Source organism: Panthera onca, chromosome B2 (assembly GCF_046562875.1).
Source record: "Panthera onca isolate mPanOnc1 chromosome B2, mPanOnc1 haplotype 2, whole genome shotgun sequence".
Classification (NCBI taxonomy): Eukaryota; Metazoa; Chordata; class Mammalia; order Carnivora; family Felidae; genus Panthera; species Panthera onca.
Window position 1 is genome coordinate 127166887 of NC_138343.1, and position 8800 is coordinate 127175686.

At 35.5% G+C, this 8800-nt stretch overlaps 1 pseudogene; it reads left to right on the top strand.

The window, feature by feature from the left end:
* Positions 1-7428: 7428 nt before the first annotated feature.
* On the top strand, positions 7429-7553 carry LOC132668164 (U4 spliceosomal RNA; annotated as a pseudogene).
* Positions 7554-8800: the final 1247 nt, after the last annotated feature.

Here is an 8800-nt window from a genome sequence, read left to right on the forward strand (position 1 = left end):
TGAAAAGATGAGTAATGGCACAAAAATAAAACAGAATAAAAGTATAAATTAATTAGGTAGACCAATGCTTCAAAGAAGAGAGCCTCTAGACATGAGGATTAAGCATACAGATTTTGGATACTCTGAATTTGGATCCCAACTATAATGCTTTCTAAGTATGAGACTGAATGCTAAATCGGCTTTTAAAAGTCTCCAAGGTTTCATATGTAAAGACCTAACTTTTCAGGTAGCTAGGAGAAGTAAGTAAATTAATTGAAAGATGCTTATAAAAATACCTGGCACATAACGTCAGCTATTTTCATGACGATGACACCAAAGCATTCAGATGTACTTTTATGGAGAAGATGGGATTTAAGCTGAAATCATAAAATAGGCATAGACTTTAGACAGGTAAAAAAAGGCATTTAGTGAGAGAACATACTTAATGAAATACGCAACCCTCTCCACCCACATCTCTTATTGTTTTCCTGGGAGTTTCTACGTCCTTCTCTTCTCCAGAATTTCTTACATGGTCACTTCCAGTCTGAACCAAGATGCTAACATGTGTGACTTGACTAAGTAGGTGGGAGAGGATCACACAAAAATTATCTTTTTTATGCTGCAAAATATTTTTTCTGAATTTTACATGTCAATTTATTTTGATTTCTAAAATAAACTATTTTTGATGTTCTAAAAGTATTGTTAAAATCAATTTAAGTGTCAATTATATGTCAGCATAAGGATTAAAGGACTGAGCTACTGTAAAAGGTATTTTATTTTCCAAGTGCATGACACTTTTATTCCAGAAATAAACAAAAAAATCTGCATAGTTACCAATATAATGGTAAATTGCTTTATGTCCCTCGTGTGGGTTTGACTATATTTTGGATGGGGGATATTTCATATATTAAACTAAAATCCAAAATGAAGTTGTCTGTGACTCACTTAAACATCATATAAACATCATAATTCATCTTCATCTGGAAAACAGAAAGAATTCTACATATATCTTAAATTGAGGCAGTATAATAAAACACAAAATGAAATACCAAGTGCATTCATCTATACACAGGCAATTTTTAAAATAGTCCAGTCTCAATAACAAATATTGTTTTCCCAGAAAATAAATAAGACTGGAGAATATAAGCAATTACTTCCAAGGTCATTCACCACAGTATTTTTAAGGGTAGAATCAGAAATGCAAGCCCAGTTTGCAACAAGATTTTCAAACTTGTTGATTCTACAGATCTTATGGATTGCTTTCAAGGTCAGGGACCATAGCCTTTGGTGTAAGTGATAACATAGATAAATCAACACCTGCCACAGTTCATAATTTATTTTTTGGAATTCTTGCTTTCAAAAATCCACAATGCTAGAGCATATTGCTTTTTTTTCTTCTGTACAGTTTTCATCACCTATTATCCACCTCAGTGAAAACTGAAAAATCTTTAAAACCCTATTAATATGTGACAACTTTAAAAGTTTTCAAAAATATTTTTAACAAAGGAAAATGTATAATCTAAATGAAAAAATCACTGGCAAACAAATATGGTAAAAATGGAAGACTTTCTGAATCAAGTAACTTTGAACAGTGACTTACAAGAACACAGGAAGGTGAGCATTATGTTATACATGTGTATAGATATGCATTCTTTATGTATTAATTTTGAGGGAGAGTGCGACTATTTCCTCTTTTAGCTCTACAGAATAGTTGCATCATAAATGTGTTTCTACTCTAAATGGTCTCAGGATATTTTGAGAGAACAGTTTAAAATGATTTTAGTGCTCTGGCAACATAGCTAGAGTTGAGAAATTGAGTAGAAAATGCATATAAATTAGGTTATTTTGCAAATTGGTAACATCTTCAATATTATCTTCCCCTTCTTAATGGATTTAAATTAGAAACACTAATGACTATGTTAGCATATTTTGTGCTCAGTAGGAGACACGATAGAAGGGTTCTTTGGGTACATTTGGAGAGAGATAAACAGTTGAATATCATTAGCGCCAAAATCAAAATAATATTTCACTGAAAATATAGAGATTTAAAGAAATGTTGAATGCATCTCAGAGAATTTTAAATAAATTTATGGATAGTCGCTGAAATGAAGAACTTATTGAGAAACATAATTTTCCTCTTACTAACTTAAAGTTAAAAAATGTATTTTCCTCTGTGAATCATTCCCAAATGAGCTCTGTCCTGTGTTAGAAAAATATTATCCTACATATTTGTTCACCGGGTCTATGGCATAAAGTCTTTAACATTATTTTAGTAGAAATAATTTGCTTCTATTTATTCCTTTGCTTTCTTTTACATTATCGTTTTTACATTTGAAAACTGGAATATGAGCTAGTGGAGTCAAGGCATGTTTGGTTATTCAGGCAGAATTATTCTTAACTGGGATTCATGATACGCAGAAACGGGAATTTCACACAACATAAAAGCTGTGAACACAGCTAAGGGGACTAGAGCTGGGGACAGAAAAACCAGAAACTGAAGCTTCTCTCTTGCTCAAGGACCACATGGTCTGCATTTTCATTTCTCTTGCCAGGCCTGTTGTATTGTACTTTTTCTTTTTTTCTTTCTTTATTTCCTGCAAGATAGTTTTCTCCATCTGAATACTACTGACCTCAGACATCCAGGCATGTAACCAGTATGTTTTTACTCATTCAGTTCAGCACTAACCAGCCAGTGTTCTGCTCTACCATAAGTTCCAAAGACCTAAGAAGGAAATCATTTACCCAGATCAGCTCTCTGTCTTCCTTGGGGTTGTATGCCTAAACCTGACATTCAATTGATTGAATACAAATACTCTGTGTCATGAAGCAAAATCTTTTATTCCTTGAAGAAATATTTGCACTTACTAGTTGATAAACACTGTGCCTAATGCAGAAATGAAAGTCATTCTTTGATCTCATGAACCGTATGAGTCAGTGGAACAGAGAGTATTTTTCAAATGATCACAGTTATCGAAGTATAATTACATAATCTCAAGAAAGTCTGAGTTTTCTGTGAGAAAACTGTGCATTTCTGTAAGAGTACACAACAAAGGAAGTTCATCTAGAATGGCAGGTCAGGAAAATTTTTCTAAGGACGTGAAGTTAGAGATGTGATTAGAAGAATTACTAGTAGTTCATCAAGTTAAGGAAGAAAAAGACAGTTGAAAACAGCATTCCTGAGAAAGAAGAAAAAATGTGCAAAGGTCCTATGGTAGAAGACAAGATAGTACATCCAATATATTGTGAGAAGGCATGAGTAGCTGCCAGAGAGAGCAAGAATATGATTGGATTCAGTAGAGACTGAAGAGATAACCAGGGACCACTTCACTTGGTCTTACCAGAAAGGGTTTGACTGTATTTTCTATCCTCAGAACAATGGGAGTCTTAGAAGAACTTTGTTTGAAAAATATCCCTAATTGCAGTAAAGAGAAGAGATTTTATGGGCGGCAAAAGTAGATGCAAGACTAGTTGGTAGGCAACTTAGGAGTGCAAATAAGAGATGACAGAAGTTTGGCTTAAAGACATAGTAGTAGCGATGAAGGAAGGTGTTTAGAATCGAGAGATATTTAAGAACAAAACGGATATGACAAAGTTATGTTCCACCTTGGAAGTGGCAGACAATGCTAGGAAAGGATATAAGGGCAGAGTGCATAAATTTACTAACATGTCTGCAGTACCTAAATTGTTAGGATTACAGATGCCCATATTATGGGTTGAATTTTGTCACACAAGAAGAAGTTATGTTGAGGTTTTAACCCCCAATATTTCAGAATACTTATTTGGAAACAGGTCTTTATGGGGACAATCAAGTTAAAATGAGCTTATTAGAGTAGGTGTTAATCCAATATGACTGGTGATTTTATAAAAGGAGGAATTCAGACACAGAGACAGACATACACAGGGAAGATGATATAAAGACACACAGGGAGAAAATGGTCATGTTACTGGAGTGCTACATCTACAAGCCACATAATGTCAAAAATCATCAAGAAATCACCAGAAGCTAGGAAAATAAAAAGAAAGATATTTCTCCTAGTTTTCCAGGGGAGCATGGCCCTCCAGACAGCTTAATTTTGGACTTCTTGTCTCTGGAACTTTGGACTTGTGGTCTCAAAACTTCTGTTGTTCTCAGCCACTCAGCTGTGGCACTTTGTCAGGAAAGCTGTAGGACCCTAATTCAAGCCATAATCCTAGAAGGGATTTTTCTAATTCTTCTGAGGATTCAGCTTATAACTTTGCTATATTGTTAGGGTGCTTAAAACATGTAAGGTAATGTGATACTGTAGATTTTATATCTTCTACAAGTCACTGATTTTACATATCTATTCATAGCTTCAGTTAGATTTCAGGTTATAGAAGGTCTAGTTTTCTTATAACTACCATCATTTTAAATAATTTTGCTCATTCGAAATCAATTTTAAAGAGATGTAAAAGAGGTTTAGGCCAAATAGAACTCACTGGACTTCTAGTTAAAGATGGTCTGGTAGGCAGAATTCTAGAATGGTCCTCAAAATATCTGCCCCCCGCCCCCCCCCCCCGATGCACATTCCTGTATAATCTTCTCTTATTGATGGAATCTGTGAATCTAAGGTAATTTCATTCTTGTAATTAGGTTACAATATATGGCAAATGTAAAGGGATTTTACAGATGTGATTAGGGTTCCTGATCAGTTGATTTGGGTTCATCAAAATAGAGATTGTCTTGGGTGGGCCAGGCCAAATTAGGTGATCCCTACTAAAAAGGGTCCAGGTCTTCCCTGGAGGAAGAGACATGAAGTAAAAGTTTCCTTGTTGGCCTTGAAGAAGCAAACAGCTGTGCTGTGAACTCCTCATGGAGGAAGCTGCATAACAAGGACCTACGAGTGACCTCTAGAAACTGAGAGCAGTACCTCACTGACAAGCAATGAAACAGACATGCTTATAACTTGTTATTATTGTTAGTGTGCTTAAAACATCTGAGGTAATATGACACATTAGTTTTTATGCTCTAGAAGGTATACTTGTACTGTATAAAGTTTATTTTGTGTTCATAGAAATCTAACACACTTCTACACATATTGTCCTTTTATGTTTTGAACATTCTGATACAGTTATTTTTTCATTCTTGCGAAACTGTTAATTTCATTTAGACTAAGCCTATCATAAAATGCTTCATTTTATTGGCAGCCCTGGTTAGCATTTATATTCATCACTTGTTTTAAATGTGGTTGTAGATGCCTCTCTCTCTTTTCTCCCCCCCCCCTCTTTTTCATCTTTCTTCTATTTCTTCTCTACCCTGTAACCAGCCAGATATTTTGTTCTTTTCTTCAGCCAGCTACTAAAATATCAGTTCAGAAACTAAACTTTGTTTTTAGCATTTACAAGGTCCTGCAACAACAAAAGCAACACGTGTAAATTGCCAAATCAAACCCTGAGACAGTAGGAAGATGTATTTCATATCTAGTCGCTGTTCTGTGTATACCTTCCCCCCTAAGTCTGCAATTTTATTAATTTTGGGTCCCCAGGCAGTGTTTAGCTCTATCTCAATGTGTGATTTGCTGTAGTGGGATTAGCTCCAGTCCTTTACTTCCTGTGGAGCAAATTTTCATCCTTTAATTCACAGGAAAAAAAAATTTTCCAACTGCCTCTGACTGCTTTCAGGCCAACAGTCCATCCAGTTCAACACTACATTTTTTAAGCAGAAGAAATAGATCCAAGAATGAATGCTTCATTCTCTTTAGACTGGTGATCTACAAATAGAATATTTGCGCTACTGGGTTTTTTTTAGTTTATTCTTTATGCTGCTATTAGTAAAGGAAGCACAAACAGGTAGATAGGGAAAAGTGAGAAAAAGATTTGAGAGAGAAACAAAATTTGCAGTATACAAGGAATTACGTCTAAATGGAATAAAAGAGAAAGAGTGAATTCATTTTTATATTTCCTAGCTACTCTAGGGATTAAATGACACATAAATTACTCATTTGTTAGGCCTTGTCAGCATGCATACCTCATACTTACCAGTTGAGGAAGACAAAATATGTTATACGGTTTCAGCATTTTAACTTTTTATTGGCTTTGAAATTTAATTTTTAAGAGAGAGATGGATGGATGGGTGGATGGATGGATGGACAGACTGATATAGAAATAGATGTAGATTACATATAGTGTTATTGCTTCTCTCAAAGTTCCTTTTACTTCTCCAACACATCCAGAGGTAATGTCCATGAATCAAAATTCTAGACTGAGTCTATCACAGTTTTTGGAAGTTACCACCTATTGCACACAGCACACTTTATGCCTGATATCACCTAACAGCAACCAATATTTTAACTTCTCATTTACCAGGGGCCCCAGAAAATTGTAGTGGGGACAATATGGTGATTGCCAAATGACAGCAAAGACAAATCTCACTTTCCCTCCCATGTGTCCACTTTATTCTTTTTTATCCTATTGCTAGCTATTTCCTGCACATGTATTATATCAACTGCTGTATCCAAAACCACTAGGACTTCAGTTTCTTGTTCTGGAAAAATGTATAGGATATGAAAAGATGCTCAACACCATATGTTATATAGCAACAATAAGAAAAAAAACAATCTGATTAAAATATGGACCAAAGACCTTAATAGACAGCTCCCCAAAGAAGATATACAAGTAGCAAATAAGCCTATGAAAACATACTCTACATCATATGTCACCAAGGAAATGCAAATTAAAACAACAATGAGATAGCATTACACACCTATTAGAATGACCAAAATCCAGAGCACCAACAACAAATGATGAGGATACGCAGAAGCAAGAAATCTCATGTGATGCGGATGGGAATGCAAAATAGTGTAGTCACCTTGAAAGACAGTTTGGTAGTTCCTTACAAAATTAAAAAAAAAAAAAAAACCAAAAACATTATCTACCCACATGAATCAGCAGTCATGCTCTTTGGTAACTACCCAAAGGAATTGAAAAGTTACATCCAGACAAAACACTGCCACTGATGCTTACAGCAGTTTTATTCATAATCGCCCAAACTGGAAAGCAATCAAGATCTTCAGTAAGTGAATGGATACATAACTGTGATATATTTAGACTGTGGAATATTATTTAGCGCTGCAAAGAAATGATTTACCAAACCCATTAAAAGAAATAGAAGACATTTAAATGCATACTACCAAGTGAAAGAAGCCAATCTGAAAAGGCTACATACTGTATGATTCCACTATACATACTAGTATACTAGTATATACTATATATATAGTAGAGTACTAGTACTTTACTAATACTAGTACTAGTATTCTATAGAAATAATAAAAAGATCAGTGGTTGACAAGGTTTGGGGAGGCACAAGATGAATAGGCAGAGCACTGAGGATTTTAGGCAGTGAAACTATTTCATATCTTACTATAATGGTGGACACATAGTAGTATTCATTTACCAAAACCCATAGGATGTACAGTACCAAGAGGAACCTTAAGCTTTAGGCAGTGGCAGTATCGTAGCCAATGAGGTTTATCCGAGGCGCGATTATTGCTAATTGAAAACTTTTCCCAAGAGGAACCTTAATGTTAACTATGGTTTTGGATGACGATGATGAATCAGGGTAGATTCATCAACTAAAACGATATATCACTCTGGAAGGTGATGCTGATGATGGGGGAAGTTATGCATGTGTAGAGGCAGAAATATACGGAATATATGGGAACTCTTTTTTTTTTTTTTTTTTTTTTAAGAGAAAGAGAGAGTGAGAGGGGGGAAGAGGACCAAAAGGCGGGAGAGAGAATCCTAAGCAGGCTCCACACTCAGCGCAGAGCCTGATGTGGGGCTCGGTTTCATGAGCCTGGGATCATGACCTGAGCCAAAATCAAGTCAGATGCTTACGTGAATGAGCCACCCAGGTGCCTATATATGAGTACTCTTCGTAATTACCTCTCTATTTTGCTGTGGACCTAAAAGTGTTCTAGAAAAATAAAGTCTATTTTAAAAATATATAGAGCTTTTCATATTAATCTTTTGCCTGATTTATGATTGATAAATGTATGAAGGGTTTCAGCCAAGTCTTCAGAAATCTCTGTAAAATCATTTTCTACTGAGGTGTATTTGTCCCCAAAGAGAGAGTAAATGCCTATATGTTGGAAAAGGGAAGGGCTTATTTGGAAAGATTTATTTAGATTTTTTGGGGGAAAGAACTATACGTCAAGCTTCATATCTTGAGAGAAGTAGAAGATGAATTGGATTAAACTAGGGGGAATTGTGGAGTGCAAGAGCTTGCCAACGTTGCACACCTAGGAAAATTGCAGTATTTTCCAGGATTTACCTTACATTAATCCAATGCCCACATGGGATGCAAGAGAAATTTTGGAAAGCTGAAATGATCATGATCCATCATAAAGACAATAAGTTTAGCAGAAAAGTTCAAGAAAAAAAGACAGTCCAAATTCTGCTACCTTTTAAAAGTTGCTGAAGTAAAAAGTGCCATTGTATTTTGGTTCCTACACACAAAAAATAATATGCATCTGATGGAGCATGGGCCATCAGCATTTGCCCTGCAAGTATTTATGAAGCAAGGAGACTTGAAATGTTGGATAGTCTGGCAAGGCTTATTGGGGTCAAGACCAGCCAGATGAACCAGAACTGTCACATGCATTCATTTCAAGCAAGATGTAGTTTGGAGTAAAGATTGAGTGCACCCATGAGATTGATAACCTAAGGGAGAACTTACAGTCAGAAGCTGTGAGAAGAAAGCAAGGTAGCAATTAGACATGTAAAATGTGAGGAAGACAACTACAGTAGTTATTACTGCAGTGAACCCTGAAGTTCTTAGTCCTATTAGAGTCCTTCTTTCTCT